Here is a 23,715-nt window from a genome sequence, read left to right as displayed (position 1 = left end):
TGGTTGTACCCCTGGTCGGTTTGAATGTGAGAATTTCTGATGGGGGTCATAAGCAAGGGGTTTAGGCATATCAAGCATCACCCAAAGATGGCCCTTTGTGAAGTCACCTCTTGCAAACCATTGATAAAGGTTAGAGGTATGCTGTATGTATAAAACATTAAAAACTGCCTGGGTGGCCTGCACATGTTGTAATTTATACTCTGTGCATTACAAACCACCTGGAAGCTGATAGAATGTTACTCTATGTAGTTCACATTCTTATTTTCTATTTCCACAGTTTGGGCCTTTATTTCAATCTGCATACAGTCTATGGTCACCCAGAACCTTAGAGAAATGGGCTATGCCATCAACTTGTGCAAGGTGTTTGGTCTCTCCTGTGAGTTACCGGGAAACCACCTATGGTTCACCTTGTGCTGCAGCATGGCATCAAGGAGCTGATAGAGAATTCTTGACGCAGATGCCTGAAATACCCCCACTTTATCCACAGTAGGACACCGAAAGATCCATGTAGCTGATTTATATAAATCCTCATGTATCTTGGTATCCACTGTGATTGGTACTCAATGACCCCCATTCTGCAGATAAGGCCAACAAATGTCCATGATTTCCTGCATGGTGTCCCTGTCCACACGGTACTAGTCTATTTGGTCTATATTGAGTCAGCGAATGCTTAAAAAAGTGAACACTGATTCATCGACCCTATTTGAGCGAACGCTGACAATCCCGAACACCTGGAACAGCAATTTTTTCCCCAGGGAAACAAATCGCTGGGCCGGTTTCAGGAGTTTGCCATTTCCACCACTGTGGTGCAATTTTGGAGTTGGTATATTTAAGTGGGGGGGTGTAGGGAGCACAGTCCCCCACATCAGGGGGAGTGGGGGCAAATTCCCCCACATTAAATACTGTTTTAAGTTAAAAATCGCTGTTCTGAGTGTTCAGGATTGTCAGCATTCGGTTAACTAGGGTCAATGAATCAGCATTTGCTTTTTAAGCATTCACTGATTTAATATAGACCCAGTCTACTATGCTGGTGCCATGGTAGGCATAAAATATTAGGCGAGGTTGGATGACTGAGGAGTTGCTCACTTCAAGTTGCAGCAGCTGATATTAGATCCTCTTGCAGATACACATTTACAATAGCTTCAGCAACCCCTAATATTTTACATTACTCAATAGTGCCTAAACACAAGCATATGGCATTGTTATAAGGCATTAAAAGGTATCTTAATTGCTCCACCGTTTGTATATGCCTCATTTGCATAGAAGGCACTTTGTTATGCAATTATTAGCATACAACATGGTCGCCCATGTTATTTTGGCTGACCACATCATGTTCCTGATTTTTCTAAAACACACACACCCTGCACTTGGCCATTCATCATACAAATTCACTTACCACAATACAGCAACTTTTGTTTTTTTATTTCTGTCTGAATTGTGTGCAAGTACTTCTAGAAAAAAGGATACAGGGGAAAAAAGGAAATGATAAAGAACAAGGTCACTATACTCTACCAGAGTGCACTAATCATACTGTCTTCAATAATCCTTTTGAATGGTCTACTCCAGTTTTTTCTCTTCAGTATGATGCAGCTGTCAAATTGTATTTTGCCTGAAACCCATAATGAATAGACTCTTTATCTCAGATCATTTAACTCTATAAAACCCAGAAAATTCTATTTCAGAATGAAGCAGATGTCTTAACATACCATCTGAAGTAGGAAGACTTCATTCGTCTGCAACCTGTGGGTATCGGATCCGACCTCGGATCCGAGCCGGCAATTCAAAAGCTTAGGCTCCGAGCTCCTAGCTCCTCCCTCTTACCCATAACCCCTTGCCAAGCCCTGACTGACCTCAGATTTCGTTTGCCGCTTTTCAAGAAGCAACGGAATTCTTGAGCTCCTGGCGTGGTTTTGAGATAAGTAGCTTTCTGACAGGAAAATTGTTCAAATTCTCCTTTTTTGTTACAAATATAGTTAGTGTTGTGTGTGGTTAAGGCTTTCCCTCCCTCTTTAGTTAATTTTTCTCGGGTTTTCATAGTTTGTTTGTGTGTGTGTGTGTTTAGGCCTTAGGTGTTATGTCTGAAGCCCCTAAGGCTGTCTTTTCGAAATACCGAGTGTGGCCATAAGCTGTCCCCAGCAGATGGCCACACTCGGTAATCGTTAATCTTGGGGTTGAACACCTGTCTTCTGGTTGTACCATTTGTGCAGGGTTCAACCCCGGCTTTAAGGGAACGGAGGTCGGTTAGTGCTGGCGGGTCTTTTACCCCAGATACTGCTTCGGCCTCTGCCCTCCAGTCAGCAACTTGTTGCTGTGAGTTCTCCCTCCGGCTGGGACTCAACCTCCCTTAAAAATGCCGGAGGAAGGATTCTACTAGGGAGAGACAGAAGGAGAGGCACAGGAGAAGCACCACAAGAGGAGAGCAAGCTTCCAGCTCGGCTCCTCCATCTAAGCGGGCTTCCCTGTGCCTTCTAGCTTTCCTCCTCCTCGGCTCCACTCCCTCGGTTCTCTCCAGGACCCGAGGAGGAGGAGGCTAGCCCTTCCAGGAGGTCACCGAGACGGTTCTCTAGGTCCGCCGGTGGCCTCCTCTAGATCGACTTTTCGATGAGAAGCTGATATGGACCGGATGATGAGGAAATTCATCCAGGCCCAAATGCAAATGGAGTGCTCCTAGCCCCCAACCGGGAGGGCTTGACCTTTTTCCCCGTAGCTCCTTCTCCGACCCATACCACGGGTTCGGAGCTGCGCCGTGCAGATTTGGATCCGGGGTGGGTCGGATCCGATTGGTCGGCGCACCTCGGATCCGTCCATCCCTTGAGTGCTTCGGACTCGACCTCTCGGAGCCGAGGCGAGCCTCGGATCCGAGGGAGCTGGTGTGTCTTCGGCTCCGCCCAGGTCGGAGCACACTGGTCTCGGATCCGGCGGTTTCGCTCCGACTCCGATCCGTATGTCGGATCCGAGTGGGGTCGGCTCGGGCTTAGAGAAGCTGGCTCCCCCTCGGCTTTCAACGTTATGGAAAGGGCACTGTCGAGGACATCCGGACCCCCGGTCCCTGGCACGGCTCCATCCCGCACTCCATTGCAGTTGGGCCAGGCCCCCACCAGCCGGTCCCAGGGACAGCCCGCCTCGATGTCCCAAGTGGTTCCCTTGGAACATCCATCTGCTGAAGAGTACTCCTCGGACAGCCCCCCCGATGAAGTACCTCGGAAGCGCAAGTGCAAGAGGAGGCACATGGACTACCCTGAGTCCGTCACTGTAGACACGGACTTGGATGAAGGGGAAGGCTCCCCTAGGTCACCCCCTGAGGACGTCTCATTTGGAGACATCATGGAGATGTTAAGGATCAGGGGGTGGTCTGCCCCAAGGCTACTTCGGACGAGTCTGTGATGATGGAGGCATTCGAGGGGGGCCCATCTACCTCTTGGGTGTCGGCTCCTGCTGACCCCTGGTAGATCTTATATCTATCAGGCGTGGAAGGATCCGGACACCATTGAGCCTATCCCAAAACGCCCGGACCGCATTCTTTCTCCTCCATCAGACCGCACCCACTGGAGTAAGGGTCCCCCAGTAGATGCCATGATGATGGCTGCAGCCACGAAGAGGAATTGGCCCAGGAGAGTCCCTCCGTCCATCCTCCGGGCAAGGAGTCCCGTTCGATGGATCGAATTGGGAAGCGAGTGTTTAGTTCAGCGACCTTCTCCTTGAGAGCGCTGAACTACATGGCATGTCATTAGGATGCAGCGAGATCTGATTAAAGAGTACGCTGCATCTCCCCGAGTCCATCTCGAGTGAGGATAAGCAGGTTTATTCCACCCGAATGGCCACTCTCAGATCTGTATCCAATACATCTATGCGGCTGCTGTCTCATGCTACTGAGGGAGCCGCTAGAGCCAGCAGAGCAGGCCTTGTCATGAGGCGACAGGCCTGGCTCCGCCATTGTGATTTTGCTGAGCCCTTTAAGGCGACCTTCGCGAATGCCCCTTTCGATGGTTCTGCCTTGTTTGGCAAGACTGTTCGCGAGACACTTGTCCAGAGCGAAAAGGTCGGACAGACGCTGTCTGCCGTCGGTGTCCGCTTCTCAGCTCCCCAGATGTCCTTCTCTAAGAACCTAAAGGGACAGAAGAAGATGTGGTTCCGTGAAGTCGCAGCAGTCCCAACCTGCTCCGGATAACCAGTCCTTCCGTGGCAGAGGAGGACGGGAGGTCGTCGTGCCAGAGGCAGGGGGGCTCCTGGCAATTTTGGGTCCAGAGAACCCTTCTCTGAGAGACCCACGCAGCAGCCCTGAAGGGTTGCCCGGCTGTCCGTCTCTGGAGGCAGTCGGGGGGGCGGTTTTCGATGCACCTGACTTCTTGGGAGTCCATAACAACAGACAGTTGGGTGCTTGACTCATATCCAGAGGATATTCTATACCCCTACTCAAGCTCCCCACATCTCGCCGCCTCCCGGCTGGTCCACCCGACCCAAGGAGGCGGCAGCTCGAAATCGAGCAGCTGCTAGAAAAAGAGCCATCCAGCGTCCCCAGATCAAGCCGGATTAGGGTTTTACTCCAGGTTCTTTTTGGTGCCAAAGAAGACGGGGGACTTAAGACCAATTTTAGACCTTTCCCTGTTGAACCTGTCAGTAACCAAGCAAAAGTTCCGGATGGTCACCCTGCAATCTATACTCCCCCTTTTGAGGGAGAACGACTGGATGTGTTCCATAGACCTCAAGGATGCGTGCTACCACATTCGGATGGACAGACGATCCAGGAGGTTTCTTCGCTTCCGGCTGGGAGCCAGTCATTATCAGTTCAGGGTCCTCCCCTTTGGTCTCACCTCAGCCCCCAGGGTGTTTACCAAGGTGTTAGCGGTGGTAGCGGCCCACCTGAGGCTCCAGGGATTACAGGTCTTTCCGCACCTGGACGACTGGCTCCTGACTGCATCATCAAGGCATCTTCTGTGCTCAGCCAGGGATTACTTCCTTCAACTAGCACCAAGGCTGGGCATAACGATCAACTGGGAGAAATCTTTCCTGAATCCAACTCAAATTATAGATTTCATAGGAGGAAGACTAGACACCAGATCAATGCGAGCCTTCCTCACCCCAGACCGTATCGTCAGCCTGAGGTGTCATGTGACAGCAATCCTTCAACCTTCACCAACTGCAGCTTGGGTCCTGAGGGCCCTAGGTTCTATGGCGGCAGCTATCCCGCTTCTAATTCATGCCCGCTTACGCATGCGGGTTCTTCAATGGACCCTTCAAGTTCAGTGGTCTCCTCTTTGTTCGTCTCTAAACGCTCCGATTGCGGTCAGCAGAGCGTGCAGGGACTCCTTCTGTGGGGGGTTCTTTCTCCGGAGCCCCTAGCAGGAAGACCCTTTTGCGCTGCATTTCCCGAGCCACAGTGACCACGGACGCTTCTTGCCTCGGGTGGGGGCATTCTGCGGGAAAGATTGTCCAAGGCACGTGGAATCCCACAGAGACGTCATTGCATATAAATGTCCTGGAAATGAGGGCGGTGCTCCTAGCGTTGCAAGCACTTCACCACGTTCTTCCTACAGGGACTATTGCGATTCAGACAGACAACATGTCCGTAGTCTGGTATATCAACAAGCAGGGAGGAACCAGGTCTTATCCCTTTGTCGAGAGGCCATGAGAGTCTGGGAATGGGCAATTTCCACCAAACGCTTTCTGATAGCAACGCACATTCCGGGAAAGTCCAACATCCTTGCGGACAAGCTCAGTCGCACCATCCTTTCTCCACACGAGTGGTCCCTAAACCTTCAAGTAGCGAAGAAGATTTTTGCCGTTTGGGGCAACCCTGTTGCGATCTTTTGCTTCTCCCTCAAACGCCAAATGCGACAATTTCTTCGCTCTACTTCCCCACCAGGGAGTTCCCGAGGATGCTCTGGTGCATGCTTGGCCTCGGTCTCCTTTATGCCTACCTCCACTTCCTCTGATGCAGAGGTTTCTGCAGAAAGCCAACAGTTTGGGGAGCAGAATGATTCTCATTGCCCCATTCTGGCCTCGACAACCTTGGTTCCCCTTCGTATGGTCTCACAAAATCAATCCACCATGGATTCTGGATCCAATTCGGATCTCATCTCTCACCCTCTGGGAATGCCAGTTCCCAATCTGCGGACCCTGAAGTTGACAGCTTGGCTGCTCCAATTCCAACCTTAATTAGGACTCGGTATCTCTTCACCGGTCAGAGCCATTTTGGTGGCTGCTCATAAACCTTCTACCAGACAGGTTTATCGGAGTAAATGGAAGAGGTTCTCTATATGGGCAGGGCAGAGAACGGTGGATCCTTTTTCAGCACCTATCTCTGCGGTGCTAGAATTTCTAACAGACCTCTTTCATCAAGGGGCCAGTTCTTCCACGATTAAAGTACAATTGGCGGCTATATCGCATTATCACATTGGACAGGACACAGCTCCCCTTATGACAGCGAAATTATGCAAATCCTTTCTCAAGGGAGTTTTTATTAAGGCCTCCAGTCAAGGAGGTTGTACCGCCTTGGGATTTGTCTTTAGTCCTGCAGGCCCTTACTGCTCCTCCCTTCGAGCCTGCAGCTTCTGCTGATTTAAAATTCCTTTCCTGGAAGACTGTCTTTCTGGTAGCTATCACTTCAGCTAGAAGGGTGTCTGAGCTTCAGGCTCTTTGTGTCAAACCGCCTTACCTTTCTTTCTTCCCTGATAGGGTGTGCCTCAGGACCAATCCATCTTTTCTTCCGAAGGTCTCTTCTGAATCCAATATTAACCAGTCAATCAACTTGCCTGTCTTTTTTCCCAAGTATTCAAACAAAGGGGAATACAAATTGCATTAATTGGATGTTCATAGACAATTACGTTTTTATATTAACAGGACAGCTGGCCACAGGAAATCAGATCAGCTGTTCGTCTCCTTTGCTAAATTTGCTCTGGGTAAAGCAGTGTCTAAAGTCACTCTGTCTAAATGGATTGCTAATTGCATATTGCAGGCATATGACACTTCAGGCAGACCTGCTCCTCAGAGGGTTACGGCTCATTCTACTAGGGCAGTTTCTCCCCGAGCCGCCTTTAAGTCCCGTGTTTCGTTGGATGATATCTGCGCGGCAGCTACTTGGGCCTCGCCTCATACTTTTATTTCTCATTGCAAGGTGGATGTTGTTTCTAGAGGAAGAGCATCCTTTGGCTCAGCGGTGCTCCGGAACATCCTTCCATGATGGCCGCCCAAGATTCAGGTAGCTAGGGACTCTGTCCCACAGGTTGCAGACGAATGAAGTCTTCCTACTTCAGATTTAGAAGTTATGTACTCACCATAACGTTCCATCTGAGTAGGTGACTTCATTCGGATGCAACCATCCCCCCCTCCATCCCCCTGACCTTTATAGAGCGAGTATTTATGCTATTTTAGTGTACTGTTGTCAGTATTTTGAGGCAAACTCAATCTGAGGTCAGTCAGGGCTTGGCAAGGGGTTATGGGTAAGAGGGAGGAGCTAGGAGCTCGGAGCCTAAGCTTTTGAATTGCCGGCTCGGATCCGAGGTCGGATCCGATACCCACAGGTTGCATCCGAATGAAGTCACCTACTCAGATGGAACGTTATGGTGAGTACATAACTTCTAATTTAGGCTTCTTTATGTCACACTACCTGTTCAGTAATAGACAAATTAAACAGTACAATTTCCAGGGCATAAAACAGGGTAAGAGTAAGACAATAATCTGTTACAAAACCTGCAAACACACTGCAGAAATGGCATCAGGAATGGAACTCAAGTCAAAGATTTAGCACTTCCATTCTGTTTTTGTTTAGAACTTCTTCAGAAATGTTTTGAAACCCTCTTCATGGTGTATTTAAAAACCTGTCCAATTAATCATGTGACTTTTCTGACAAATAAAAGTGCAAACATTTAAATGAGATCTGACATCATTCTACAGACTCTGTAGTCATGTGTCTTTTTTCTGACAAATCAAAGTACAAACATTTAAATGAGGACATTTTCTAGATGAAGTGAAAATCTTAAAGTCATATGCATTCCTAAGCCGATCAAATCAAACCTGATTTGTGATCCTATAATTTAATGTAATAAAATGCAGTTCTGACATTTTAAAAATACAGGCAGATAAAAACGTGAAACTTCTATATAATAAAAAAAGATAAGCAAGAGACATAATAATAACCTCTGTGACAATAAAAAGCATTTGAGGTTAATACGTTCATTCAACCCTGTTTTTTGTCTGTGGCAAGTTGCAGCTGCCACTCAGCTTCTTAGGATTCCAGCAAAACTTTATGATTGCCAATGAGGGTGTCCAGATTAACTTGATCTAACACAAGAAAGTTGAACTTCTTGAAACCTATACAAGTTCCAGCACATTTAGCCAAAGCATTGTTAGTGTCCTTCTTTTAGATAGCTAAAACATACTCGTAAATCCTTCTTCTGAGTTTTCTCATGGTCTTTCCAATATAGTAACTTTGATATGTGTCACAGTGTGCCAAGTATACACTCCACATGAATTGCAGTTGAACCTGTTTCTAGAGACAATTGTTCTATTTACTGCAGGGATGTAAATACTGGAACATGTGTAAATGTAACTGCAATGTTTGCATTTACCACACCTAAAATTTCCAGTGGAGGTTTCTGCGGTTGAATTTCATTTATTTGAACTTTCTACCAGGCTTTTAATGTTCAGTGATTTTTTTATATGTGAACAATGGTTTTTCACCAACAATTTCTAATAATTCCTAGTTCCCATAGATTATTTTCCAGTTGTTAACAATGGTATGTTTAATAACAGACATGTCCATGGTAATGGGTAAAGGGAAAGCATTTTGGTATTTGCCAGTTGGTATTTCAGCAAGAGTGACCACGTTGTCAATTTTTTCTAGAGTAGATGAAGTTGCCCATAGAACAGGTTTTGTCTTGCTGAAGTGTCATTATCTCCTGTGCAATGTTGGTTAATAAACTGAGGGGATAGCCTCTCTACAGAAATAGATTTTAAGCATCTCTGCTTCATCTGCAAAGGTGTCATCATTGCTTGTGATTCTGCTTAACCTGATGTATTGTCCCTTGATCACACCTTTCTTCATGTGGTGTGGGTGTAAGCTTTTATAATGCAAGTAGTTGACAAAAATATTTTGCAGTGAATAACTCTGGTTCTTCTTTCTATGTTCAAAGTAATGTCAAGGTAATTGATTTCTTTACCCAAACCACTGATGGTAAATTTTAAGAAAGGGGTGCCGTTGTTTAAGTATTCCAAGAATGAAAGAAAATCTTCTTTGTTCCACTTCCAGATGAAAAGCAAATCATGAATGTAACATCTGTAGAACACGACTTTGAAATATGAAGGGTGAGTTTTGATGTGATTGTGTTTCCAGAGGTCCTTCATATGGTTCACAAATACTGGAGCCACTTTGGCTCCCATTGCCACCCCTGACTTCTGTCTGTACGATTCATTTTTAAACTGGAAAAAATTGTTGCTTAGTACTAAGTCCAACAGTGTGCAGATTGTGTTAATCATAATGTTGTTCACACAAGTAAACCTGCAGAGGTACTCCCTCACAAATTCAATGCCGATAGTTTGATTAATGTGAATATATAGAGACACAACATCTATGGAAACAATCATGCAATAATTGTGTATGTTTCTGATGTTACTAAGCAGTTCTAACAGATGCCACAAGTCTTTAATGTGAGATTCAGACTGTCATACCAATGGATTAAGTACAGTACATGGCCGAGATGGATGGCTATTGACTCTGTTTTGCAAAAGCCTGCTGTGGCAATTGGCCAGAATGGTAGTTTAGCATAATCTTTATGAATTTTAGGTATGCCAAAAGACTGTCTTTGTCGGCTGGTCAAGTTTTAGGAAAACATAGGTATCACGATCCAATTCATCTTGGGATAAAATATCAAAAAGATCTGCAGCAATTTCTGCAAACTTTTTGTCTATTTCTCTGGAAACTATCTCATAGCATGGTGTCCGATAACAGGTTCTCAGTAGTTGTGTTGTAATCTTCCATGTCCATAATAACTGCTGTCCCACTTTTATTAGCTGTCACTCAGAAATAGTTAAGTTATGAAACTTGGGTTTGCTATTCAGGTTCTTCCTAAGGTCAGTCTTACAAACATCACTGAAAGATTGCAATGTGGAAAGAATGCTGAGATATGTACTTCTAGATGAAATTTTCGTGTCTCTATTGTTAAAATGAGAAATGTCTTTAAAATGTATTTTAAGTTTAACTTCTGAATGTAGAGTTTCAAATCCACAAGTACCCTTGTTGGGTTAGCCGTTTGTGTGGTTCCCTATCAGAAGCCTGAAACACTATAAGCCTGAAAATCAAAATCCTGAAAACTAAAGCCTGAAAATTCAAAATCCCGAAAGCCCAAAATCCTGAAACTCAAAATCCTGAAAACACAAAATGGACATACTGACGTCATTGTGGCTTTGCTATTGTTAGCCCTGTGGTGTTAGGTCATGCGTTGGGTTCAGGTAAGTGTGCGGTTGGTTTTATGTTAGGGTTAGGCGGTTTAAGTGAGTTAGGGTTAGGCGCAGGTTAGGCATGTATGCAATAGTGACAAATATTGGGGTTGCGGTTTAAGTGAGTTAGGGTTAGGGGCGGGTCAGGTGAGTGTGCGATAGTGACGGACCTTAGGGTTAGGGTCAGGGTCAGTTGGTAGATATTAGTGTCTTTATAGTGACATATTAGCATTATTTGTGTTTTCAGGATTTTGAGTTTCAGGATTTTGGGTTTTCGGGATTTTGAATTTTCAGGCTTTAGTTTTCAGGATTTTGATTTTCAGGCTTATAGTGTTTCAGGCTTCTGATAGGGAACCATTTGTGTGGGTATAAATGTGAAACCCTTAGGTAACACAGAGACATGGGAGTCCTCTAGAACCAATTGGCTTAAATTGACTATGTCGCAGGTTCCAGTCAGTTTCTATTTCTCCCTTTGCCTCTTCCTCTGCATTTGCCCTTCCTTCAGTTTTGCCAGTGAGGAATCCTTATTGCAGGTGGCAGATTTAAAATGAAAATTAGCAGGGGATAGGATTGAATGTTGTTCAAAATTATTAATGCTGTTTTTACTTCCTCAGGGTTGAATGATTGTTTGTTTGAGTTGTCAGAGTCAGCACAAGTGTTGTTAGGAACATTCACTTGAGATACAACTGTATTTTTCTGAAAAATGTTTTTCTTTTTATTATTGTTAGTACAAGGATAAGTTGTACCTGACTGATAACATGCTTTAGTGTTTCTAACCAATTTGTTCTGCTTCTTGTTTATAATAGTTGACACAAATCTACTTGTCTTGGCACTTATTTATTTATTTATTTTGCATTTGTTAACTGGGATAGTTTACTGGACGCAGGTCCATTTTCAGTGAAGACCTGGGGAGAAAAGCTCCACAAATCAAAAAACAAATAGCATATAGATTATTACAAATTTAGCAAAGAGAAAATTACAGTCAAAAACTAATAGTATATAGCATCTTACAAATTTTACAAAGAAAAAATATCAGTCAAAAGCAGTTAGTCATAGCTCAAGTAACAAATACAGACATAACAACACTATTAGTCCAACAAAGAGATTATACATCACTACTAGAGGTTCAAGTCTAAGAGGACATCAGTATAATTGTTGGAATGGCATAAATATCAGCAGCTCCATAAGATAGTTAAATTGTAGACAAAAACAAAATCACATAGTTTAAGATATATACAATCCTAGGACATTGACCTATTAATACACTGAGAGATATAAGAATTTTTAAGGAAAGTTTATTGTGGTAAGAATAATGGAGGAGGGTCTAACCTGGTGTAGTACAGGAGCAGAGCCAGTGATTAATGAGATGGGTTTTTAATATTTTTTTTAAACTGTGTGAAGGAAGTGATAGCAGGTATATGACTGGGTAGATTGTTCCAGATATTAGTTACATGGCTGAAGAAGAGGGAGTCCTCTAGATTATTCTACTGTTCTGCCTTTACTGCCCAGGTTTCTGTACCATACTGTAGTACTGGTCGCACCACTGTCTTGTACACCTTACTTTTCAGGTTCTTTGGCATTCTTCTGTTATAGACTACACTTGATACTCTATGCCAGTTGGCTGCAGCCCCTCTGATTCTAGCTTTGACCTCTTCATTCAGACCACCATTCTCCTCAACTACCTCTCACAGATAGCTGTTTACCTGTTCCATTATCTTCACTTCTATCTCTTAGCTTCTTCTGATTTCCCCAATTTACTGTCATTACTGTCTTATCTGTGCTTAGTTTCATCCCATGAGCCTTCAGATTTGCATTCCATTCTCCTGTCCTTTGCTGAAGTTGTAGCTTAGAGTCTGCCTGCACAGCAACATCGTCTGCATACAGTAGCTTAGTTTATCTGCCCCCTCCAACCTGTTTGCTAATGTAGTCCATCACCAGTATGAACAGCAGTGGGCTCAGAGGTGAACCCTGATGTACACCCACTCCCACTGGGAACTCTTCTGTGAGGCCGAACACTGTCCATACTTGAGTCATTGGGTCCTTGTACATAGCCTGCACTAATTCTACCAATGTTTCTGGGACTTCAAACCGCTGCAGCACTGCCCTGATCAGCTGTCGTGGGAGCTTGTCATATGCTTTCTCCAAGTCTAGGAATGCCCAGTTGGACTCTCTCCTCATCTTTAGTTTCTTCTCAAGTATCTGTCTCAATGAAAACATTGGGTCAATTGTGCTGCATCCTGATCTGAATCCAAACTGCTCATCTCCCATCTTACATTCTACTACTCTGCATATCCGTTTATCAGTCACCCTCTCCAGAACTTTCATGCAATGTGATAGGAGTTTGATGCCTCTGTACTATCCACAGTTGTGAATGTCCCCTTTGTTCTTGTGCACTGGCATGAGTATGGTTATTCTCCAGTCATCTGTGATTCGCCTTTCTCTCCACACTGTTATTACCACCCTCAGGAGCCATTTCTCCCCTATCTCACCCAGCATTTTATCATATCTGCTGTGACCACATCTGAGCCTGCTGCTTTCCCTGACTTCATCTTCCTTAGTCCTGTTCTTACTTCTTCTAGGGTGGGCTCCTCTTCTTTTCTCATCATAGACTGTTTCTGGGTCAGTACAGCTTCTGTGGGTTTTTCTTCATTCAGAAGCTGGTGGAAATACTCCTTCCATCTGCCTTTCTTGTCCTCTGGACTGGTGAGAAGGTTGTTGCTGGCATCCCTTATGAAGGGTGTCTGACTATCTTCTTTGTCTTTCTGTCTTTGCCTTGCAACCTGATGTAGTTTCTTTGTGCCACTTTCTGCGTCACTTTCCAGAAGTTGGTACAAAGCCAACACAAAGCTAGAAAAACTATAAAGAACAGTTACAATTTGCACTGAAAACACAGTACTTGCCATTGCAAAATGCTGGGAGCTCCATTGCCTAAGATAGCCATCTCATCTTTTCCTAATATCTGCTTACCTCTATTGCATAAATGTAGGCAAGGATAAAGGAGAATATGTGCATACACTTCTGTTTGCTATAGCAGAACCCCTCAATGTCAATGTCTACTCTAGCTTATCTGGGTGGAATTCAGTCTTATTGTTGTCACACAACTTATGCTCATAAACTCTGTATATATCAACTTGTCTCCACCTACTACATATGCAAAACTGATGAAACAAAATCCTGTGATGTAAGGTATAGTGTTGGAAATGCTGTAGACATACCAAAGTCAAGCAAAATATGCAGTCAGATTCCAAAAGTGTTGCTCTCAGTGCAAGTCTGCCGAAAACAAAAGAATTGTTCTCACTTTTTGATTTCTCCAAGTCTTTTCGGTTTCTAATACCATGACAGGAATGGACCTCATTCTTAAGTCAAAGTACGATTAAATTTCATGAAATTAGTATTGTTTCAATCTTTGATGTCAGCCAAAAGTGCTCTTTGGAGTACCCACAATGTGCCCAGTAATGACTCCTTCTGTAATTCATATGGAGTTACGTGTTTTGGTATCATATCTAAATAAGATTGTAGATTATTTTTTTATAAGACCTGTTGCTCCTACTACTGGAACTGTCTGGGCATCTTTCGTCCACATTGCTCTCATTTCTGCCTGTACATCATTATATTTTATGACTTTGTGTCACTCTGTATAAAAAACAGTGTAGTCACTGGGTGTGGAGATTTCAAAGATCAATGCTACTCTTGTCTTCTTTTGTTGCATCTGTCTTTTGAACTTTTGGTAATGGGTGGTCCCCTGTGATGCAAACCATCATTTTTTTATGATGCTTTGTGGCTCATGTTTCCAGTGATTTTCAGCCACTTCAATACCATAATGTTTGCACAATCCCCAGTGCAACAATCTTGTCACATTATTATGCCTTTCAGTATACAGTCCTGCTGTTAATATGTCACAATCTGCAACAAGGTGTGCAACTGTTTCCAATTTAGTTTTACAAAACCTACATTTTTGTAAACCAATGTGTAAGTAGCTCACAATATTGGGCTGCCAATATTAGCCTTCCATCTATTGGTTTGAATTTGCCTCTCCTTAACCATTCCTGTGTTCGTTCCTGATCAACATGAGGTTCTCCCAGAAGTTTTCTATACTTACAACTATATTTATGCTTTTTCCACATTTCTTGCCTTCTTATCTGGTGTTTCACTTTATATTCTGTTCTCAGGGTAAGTGGCTTACTGTGGTGTAAGGCCTGTATATAAACAGATGCCAGATTCCAAATGACCTGCTCTGAGCCTGATTTCAATGTACATTGTTGCTTATACTGAGTGCATGTCTTTTGGAGTAAGACCCATGGTGTTTCAGAATTTACTGTGTGCATTGGCAAAATGGAAACAAACTACCATTCAGCATAAGATGAAGACAGGGATTCTGAACCTTGATTTGTTTGACAGCATAATGGATTAATAGTAAGACTGAAGTAGCACAGTGCAGAGCAAAGCATTCTGCATGACAGAAGTAAACTAATTAGAAAATGCTCTAATATTGTACATGAAGCATGATTATGTATGTTCACATGCATTACAACACTGCATTGCAAGTGCAACAGAGAACTCTAGTAATTGCCTCATGTCAAAGCCCCATATTGACCTATTGTAATAAATGAGAAAGCAATGAGCGTGTATGATAAGCAGAAGGGGGAAGTGCAAGCAGAGTAACACACACAGAACAACAGAGAATATTTTCATTTCTTTTTTTTTTTTTGGGTGGAGGGACAAATTCCAATTTTTCTTTTGTTCCAAGAAAGCTAGAGGATAAAGTTAGTAAGGCAGACATATGGCCAGGCAGAAGGGTGCAGGGGTTGTAGAAGGAGCAGATAAACAAACAGAAAACACAATCAAAGACCAAAAAGGGAGGTCCTGACACAAATGAGGGAACACAAAGAATTGACAAAGACTGACAGATACGGGAAGTACAACTTGGTTCCAGCATTCATTAGCTCACATATTGAGGACAGAAGTAAAAGACAGGGAAAGGGAATGTCATGACTGGGGATAGAATGATGTGACAGTTGATTGTCACAATGCCCAATAGTGTACCCAGGCAGAGGCCTGTCAGTCATTTCAATGATGTCCTCCTTAATTGGACCCAGCTACCTGTGGGCTGATGGACAGGATCGGGCAGTGGTGCAACACTGCTATTTGTAGAAGGATATGTTCTAGGCAGTCAATGCAGGACTCATGCCACTGCCCCACAAACATTATCACCACATCCTGCATCTCCTGCCAGGTTAAAGTCTGTGACCTACTGGTGTCATCCCCTGATGGACAGCCTGCAGTCCTCCAGCTCACCTGCCAACAGCTGATCTACATCACCCGTTATAGAGGCAGGACTGGAAGCAGCTTGACATCCAGCAGGGAAATGACAGGGTAGATTGATGAATGGATGATGCAATGATTTCTTTATACCACAGCCATAGTCTTGCCAGAAACTGCATAAAATAAGAGCATAAATGGAGGAAAAAAAAACACACATATATATCTATTTCTATCTCTCTCTCTCTCAATATATCTATATATATATATATATATATATATATATATATATATATATATATATATATATATATATATATATCTTCTTCTTCTTCTTTCAGCTTTTCCCGGTTAGGGGTCGCTACAGCAGATCACCTGTCTGCTCATGATTGGCAGTGGAGTTTTACAGTGTCGAGTTGCCAGCCTGACGCCCAACCTTCCACTGAAGGCACACACATGCACACACTCACACCTAGGGCCAATTTAGAGTATCCAATCCACCTACAGCATGTCTTTGGGATGTGGGAGGAAATTGGAGCACCCGGAGGAAACCCACGCGACCACAGAGAGGACATGCAGACTCCGCACAGAAGGCACCCCATATATATAAAAGTGGCATTGTTAAAAAAAAAAAAAAAAAAAAATATATATATATATATATATATATATATATATATATATATATATAACAAGAAATTTGCAATACTGTGTACCACTGTCTGTTATACAATTATCTTGAGGAGTAAAATATTGTTACATATGCAATGCCAATTTATGTCATGCACCTGCAAAAAAAAGGGGTACTATTGCACCTAGTGTACCACAATGTACAGGATTTCATGATGCCTAAACAGTCTCCCTGTGCTTAAATGAGAAGATATGGTGCAATAAGTGACCACAGAAGCATAGCGGATGGACTGATACACCTCTGATTCTTCATGGTGTGTCCAACAGTCATACAGGGAGGTGAAAGACCTGGCCTACTGGAATGGCTCACAGGGCAACATGTAGGCAATTCCATCAGGATGCAGCCACATATGACTACACTGGCATAGACAAGGGTGACATACAATGTTTGGCAGTCTTTCAGTATATCATATGTCAGCCAATAACTGGAGACATAGTAGTCTCATCTGAGGTATACCCATAGTATGCCAAGTATTAGTGGCACTAGTAGCAGGGCTAGGAAGGGACATTGCATGTATAATTCTGTGAATGCAGGGCATTGTTCCCTGTATGGATAACAGGGCTACGGCAATGGACAATGTAAAATGGGGGGCAAACTTGCAGGTCTGATGTAATGTGTGACACATGGCATGCTTGTGGGTTACTCACAGGCAGACCAATGATCATTCCTCAACACTGTTAGCAATTTCAGAGTTAGGATGGGTGGGAGAGTATGTCAGCCTGAATGTATAGTGTATGTAAGTCAGGATGCACATAATAGGAGTAATAAATGCTGCTTTTATTACCAATACTCTAAAAATTGACAGTTCTGTAGGTATCTAATATACACACACACACACACACACACACATATATATATATATATTTATATATACAGAGAGAGAGAGAGAGACCAATAACATCAGTGGTGTATACCTATCTATCTTTGTGCTGGACAGACTTTCCATATGTTTTTGACATTTTGCCCCACATTATACTTTTGTCCCAGGACTTGAAAAATATTAAAAAATAGAAAGTATCCATAATTCAAATGTCCTGCATATGGCTGACCAGTAAAGACTACATTTGTAGAATTCAGCTGTCATTAGTACTTAGTATAAAACTTTGGCGCACTTTCCATAGACCCTATTTACCATTGGCAAAAAAGATTATGGTGTTACCTCTTCATGTTGCTGTAATTATGCTTGCACTATCCCCACTGCAGATGATTCCTGCAAGATCACTCACTGCACCAACAAGGCAGTGCTAGGCATCCACCTTAAATTGGTGATTCTCTTAAGAGGTTCCTAACAAGCACTTTTGATGGAATCTTTCCTGCAACACCTGAGAGCCCTGCCACAATCAACATCTTTAGAAACCATGGACACTTAAATTGTTACACTTTTGAAGACAATGTAACAGAGTCACATTGACACACACTGTATGTGGCTTTACACAATATACATACCACTGTACAGTGGCACATAAATGAATGGCATGCCAGGGTGATAATTAGAGTGTGAAAGGCGCACTGCAATAAATGAATATAGCCTGTAAAATCTACATCTCAGCGATTATTCTACTATTTATTTTGTATTACATCTCCTTTATGGGCTGTGACACAACTTACTATAGTTGTGGTCCATGCATGGGTCAGTGACCCTCCAAGGCATGTGCACTGTACTTCACAGTCATTTGTGGATATTTATGTTTAGTTAAGAACCTTATTGCATCTGATCCAGTACACATTCATAAAAATATATAATTCAGAGGCAATCAACCTTTATTGCCTCATTAATATAAATTGCATGTTAATAGCCTTGAAGCTGCATGACAAAATGCTGTGTCATTGCAGTGCTCATTTGCCTATGGAAATGTGATGTTTATCAAAACAGAAGTAGTAGATTACAGTTTAGAGTAGATGCACAAACCTGCAACTGCTTGCAATAAGTCTACATGAGACAGTGACATGTGGGAAAAATATGTGGGTAAAGTCACTACTATTTTGAAGTTGTTGCTGTAAAAGAGGCAGGTGGCATAGGAAACATTGTGATTGAGCTTTATAATCTATTTCTACAGTGTTTCAATGATGTGTTACTGATGGGCAGAGATGATACAGTTTATATGCAGGGGGAGGTAATGACTTTCTAAATATGAATAAGTCTTTCACCAGGAGCACTGTAGTCAGTTATATGGACTGTTTAATGCTTTAAGTACAAAAGTATTTTAGACATGGGTTTGCCCTCTGCTAAAACATGCATTGGCTTCTCCAGCAGGCATGTATCAGCATTTGAGAAACACTGTGCCTGATTGAGCCAAGTGGAAATATAAGGGAGAGGTAACCGTAGGAAAACCACATATCATAGACAAAGAGATTTTAAATGAGAATAGCCAAACTTATGTAAGAAATATGGGACTAAGCAATGACAGTGACGCAGAGAAAGAAAGATTGATAAAAGAAGTAACACATGTATGTATAATCTAAATGGAAATGGCACTGTATAGTTTCCCAGTCAATATTAATAGGTATATAAACAAAGATGTAAAATAATGATAGGTTCATAGGTTGGTACTAGGCTATCGGCCCTAGGGCTTATACAAGCCTAGCCATAACAATTCCCTGGCTATTTCTTCCCACACTATTTACTTCCCTGGACCCCTGTCTAGCAGAGCGACTGACGTGATCCCCATGGTGAATTTCCTTTCTCCCATCCAGTCATCAAGGTTCCTTTTGAAGAGGGCCAAAGAGGCGCTCTGCTTGACATGTATGGGCAGTCTGTTCCAGAGTCTGGGAAGTCTCTGGGTCAGGAACCTATCCCTCCAGCATGTTTTGTTTATTGTGATGACAAGATTTAGATCCCTGGAGCATGTGGCTCTGTGGGATTGGGATTTCTTTAAGTGTAGCATGTCCAACAATTCTGGATTTGACATGGCCTTGTATGTTAAGCAGAGATCGCCTCGGAGTAGACGATATGTGACAGAGTATAGCTGGAGTTTTTTTAAGGCAGTCAGCATAGGGCATCTGCTTTAGGCCTGTGATTCTTTTAGTGAGGTATTTCTGTGACCCACAGTACAAATAAGAAATGCACACACACAAATAATTTAAGATACAAGTCATAATTTTAGAACAGGTAGGTACAAAATGTGCAAAATGGAAACATTGTGCATGAGACTATAGGAAATAAAGAGTAAGAGTGGAGTTGCAATAACAGAAAAACAAGCAACAGAGATGAAGACAGCCAGCAAGACATTGTGACAAAATGCAGGTATGAAACCTGACACAAAATAATTCAAGGTAAGTTTGGAGTGAAGGTTCAGATGAAGAAAACAACAAGTATTTATGCAGTGTGATTGTACATGGCAATACAAAAAGAACAACAATAACAAAGAACAATTTAAAACAAATTAAAATGGTGATATGTAGCAGGTGAGGTATACAGCAAGCTAATTTTAAGACTACAGACAGAAATAGATGAGATGCAACTAAGTGTAAGGATGACAAATCAGCTGTCGTGGGAGCTTGTCATATGCTTTCTCCAAGTCTAGGAATGCCCAGTTGGACTCTCTCCTCATCTTTAGTTTCTTCTCAAGTATCTGTCTCAATGAAAACATTGGGTCAATTGTGCTGCATCCTGATCTGAATCCCAACTGCTCATCTCCCATCTTACATTCTACTACTCTGCGTATCCGTTTATCAGTCACCCTCTCCAGAACTTTCATGCAATGTGATAGGAGTTTGATGCCTCAGTACTACCCACAGTTGTGAATGTCCCCTTTGTTCTTGTGCACTGGCATGAGTATGGTTATTCTCCAGTCATCTGGGATATGCCTTTCTCTCCACACTGTTATTACTACCCTCAGGAGCCATTTCTCCCCTATCTCACCCAGCATTTTTATCATATCTGGTGTGACCACATTCGAGCCTGCTGCTTTCCCTGACTTCATCTTCCTTAGTCCTGTTCTTACTTCTTCTAGGGTGGGCTCCTCTTCTTCTCTCATCATAGACTATTTCTGGGTCAGTACAGCTTCTGTGGGGTTTTCTTCATTCAGAACTGCTGGAAATACTCCTTCCATCTGCCTTTCATGTCCTCTGGACTGGTGAGAAGGTTGTTGCTGGCATCCCTTATGAAGGGTGTCTGACTATCTTCTTTGTCTTTCTGTCTTTGCCTTGCAACCTGATGTAGTTTCTTTGTGCCACTTTCTGCGTCACTTTCCAGAAGTTGGTACAAAGCCAACACAAAGCTAGAAAAACTATAAAGAACAGTAACAATTTGCACTGAAAATGCAGTACTTGCCATGGGAGCTCCATTGCCTAAGATAGTCATCTCATCTTTTCCTAATATCTGCTTACCTCTATTGCATAAATGTAGGCAAGGATAAAGGAGAATATGTGCATACACTTCTGTTTGCTATAGCAGAACCCCTCAATGTCAATGTCTGCTCTAGCTTATCTGGGTGGAATTCAGTCTTATTGTTGTCACACAACTTATGCTCATAAACTCTGTATATGTCAACTTGTCTCCACCTACTACATGCGCAAAACTGATGAAACAAATCCTGTGATGTAAGGTATAGTGTTGGAAATGCTGTAGACATACCAAAGTCAAGCAAAATATGCAGTCAGATTCCAAAAGTGTTGCTCTCAGTGCAAGTCTGCCGAAAACAAAAGAATTGTTCTCACTTTTTGATTTCTCCAAGTCTTTTCGGTTTCTAATACCATGATAGGAATGGACCTCATTCTTAAGTCAAAGTACGATTAAATTTAATGAAATTAGTATTGTTTCAATCTTTGATGTCAGCCAAAAGTGCTCTTTGGAGTACCCACAATGTGCCCAGTAATGACTGCTTCTGTAATTCATATGGAGTTACGTGTTTTGGTATCATATCTAAATAAGATTGTAGATTATTTTTTTATAAGACCTGTTGCTCCTACTACTGGAACTGTCTGGGCATCTTTCGTCCACATTGCTCTCATTTCTGCCTGTACATCATTATATTTTATGACTTTGTGTCACTCTGTATAAAAAAATGTGTAGTCACTGGGTGTGGAGATTTCAAAGATCAATGCTACTCTTGTCTTCTTTTGTTGCATCTGTCTTTTGAACTTTTGGTAATGGGTGGTCCCATGTGATGCAAACCATCATTTTTTATGATGCTTTGTGGCTCATGTTTCCAGTGTTTTTCAGCCACTTCAATACCATAATGTTTGCACAATCCCCAGTGCAACAATCTTGTCACATTATTATGCCTTTCGGTATACAGTCCTGCCGTTACTATGTCACAACCTGCAACAAGGTGTGCAACCGTTTCCAATTCAGTTTTACAAAATCTACATTTTTGTAAACCAATGTGTAAGTAGCCCACAATATTGGCATGCCAATATTAGCCTTTCATCTATTGGTTTGAATTTGCCTCTCGTTTACCATTCCTGTGTTCATCCCTGATCAACATGAGGTTCTCCCAGAAGTTTTCTATACTTACAACTATATTTATGCTTTTTCCACATTTCTTGCCTTCTTATCTGGTGTTTCACCTTATATTCTGTTCTCCGGGTAAGTGGCTTACTGTGGTGTAAGGCCTGTATATAAACAGATGCAGATTCCAAATGACCTGCTCTAAGCCTGATTTCAATGTATTTTGTCGCTTATACTGAGTGCATGTCTTTTGGAGTAAGACCCATGGTGTTTCAGAATTTACTGTGTGCATTGGCAAAATGGAAACAAACTACCATTCAGCATAAGATGAAGACAGGGATTCTGAACCTTGATTTGTTTGACAGCATAATGGATTAATAGTATGACTGAAGTAGCACAGTGCAGAGCAAAGCATTCTGCATGACAGAAGTAAACTAATTAGAAAATGCTCTAATGAAACCCTACAGGTCACATAAAGGTTGACATTTAGTGACAATGATCATGTGCCTTAACAATCGTAATATTGTACATGAAGCATGATTATGTATGTTCACACGCATTACAACACTGCATTGCAAGTGCAACAGAGAACTCTAGTAATCGCCTCATGTCAAAGCCCCATATTGACCTATTGTAATAAATGAGAAAGCAATGAGTGTGTATGATAAGCAGAAGGGGGCAGTGCAAGCAGAGTAACACACACAGAACAACAGAGAATATTTTCATTTCTTTTTTTTTTTATTTTGGGTGGAGGGACAAATTCCAATTTTTCTTTTGTTCCAAGAAAGCTAGAGGAGAAAGTTAGTAAGGCAGACATATGGCCAGGCAGAAGGTTGCAGGGGTTGTAGAAGGAGCAGAGAAACAAACAGAAAACACAATCAAAGACCAAAAAGGGAGGTCCTGACACAAATGAGGGAACACAAAGAATTGACACAGACTGACAGATAGGGGAAGTACAACTTGGTGCCAGCATTCATTAGCTCACATATTGAGGACAGAAGTAAAAGACATGGAAAGGGAATGTCATGACTGGGGAAAGAATGATGTGACAGTTGATTGTCACAATGCCCAATAATGTGCCCAGGCAGAGGCCTGTCAGTCATTTCAATGATGTCCTCCTTAACTGGACCCAGCTACCTGTGGGCTGATGGACAGGATCGGGCAGTGGTGCAACACTGCTATTTGTAGAAGGACATGCTCTAGGCAGTCAATGCAGGATTCATGCCACTGCCCCACCAACATTATCACCACATCCTGCAACTCCTGTCAGGTTAAAGTCTGTGACCTACTGGTGTCATCCCCTGATGAACAGCCTGCAGTCCTCCAGCTCACCTGCCAACAGCTGATCTACATCACCCATTATAGAGGCAGGACTGGAAGCAGCTTGACATCCAGCAGGGAAATGACAGGGTAGATTGATGAATGGATGATGCAGTGATTTCTTTATACCACAGCCATAGTCTTGCCAGAAACTGCATAAAATAAGAGCATAAATGGAGAAAAAAACACACATATATATCTATTTCTATCTCTCTCTCAATATATATATATATATATATATATATATATATATATATATATATATATATATATATATATATATCTTCTTCTTCTTCTTTCAGCTTTTCCCGGTTAGGGGTCGCCACAGCAGATCACCTGTCTGCTCATGATTGGCAGTGGAGTTTTACAGTGTCGAGTTGCCAGCCTGACGCCCAACCTTCCACTGAAGGCACACACATGCACACACTCACACCTAGGGCCAATTTAGAGTATCCAATCCACCTACAGCATGTCTTTGGAATGTGGGAGGAAACTGGAGCACCTGGAGGAAACCCACGCGACCACAGAGAGGACATGCAGACTCCGCACAGAATGCACCCCACATCTATAAAAGTGGCATCGTTAAAAAAAAAAAAAATATATATATATATATATATATATA

This window comes from Protopterus annectens, chromosome 5.part1, assembly GCF_019279795.1.
Source record: "Protopterus annectens isolate FY-2018-M chromosome 5.part1, PAN1.0, whole genome shotgun sequence".
NCBI lineage: Eukaryota > Metazoa > Chordata > Ceratodontiformes > Protopteridae > Protopterus > Protopterus annectens.
This window is presented reverse-complemented; position numbering follows the sequence as displayed.